Source organism: Penaeus monodon, chromosome 28 (assembly GCF_015228065.2).
Source record: "Penaeus monodon isolate SGIC_2016 chromosome 28, NSTDA_Pmon_1, whole genome shotgun sequence".
NCBI lineage: Eukaryota > Metazoa > Arthropoda > Malacostraca > Decapoda > Penaeidae > Penaeus > Penaeus monodon.
Window position 1 is genome coordinate 16688820 of NC_051413.1, and position 431 is coordinate 16689250.

Sequence of the window (431 nt, forward strand, 5' to 3'; positions counted from 1 at the left end):
AAAAGGAGGATGTGGAGGAAGAGGAGACAAAAATTAGAAATAACATATCGTCTCTGAGAGCAATGCCCATACATCAGTCACAAAAAGAAAAGAAAGGAAACGAAAAATGCGAGCATTTCACCCTTCATTTCCTTTCTCCCCCTCTCTTTTCCTTCCCCATGCCGTCCTCTGAAACACACACGTACCATGAAAAAAAAAGTTTTTGAAGCTACTTGTGCACAGTAGACGCTGTGTTTAAAGAAGTATCATCTGCGCCATCCTCCCTCTCTCACCTCCTCCCTGGGCCCCATCGAGCCACACGTTGCGTCAGTATTTGTAAGTTATAATTAGTTGCAGAGAGCTTGGACATCGTGCCTTATGCATAGGAAAAAGAAAAACGTAATAAAGATAATATGCATGCATAGTACGTATTTTTCATTCAGTCCTTTTTA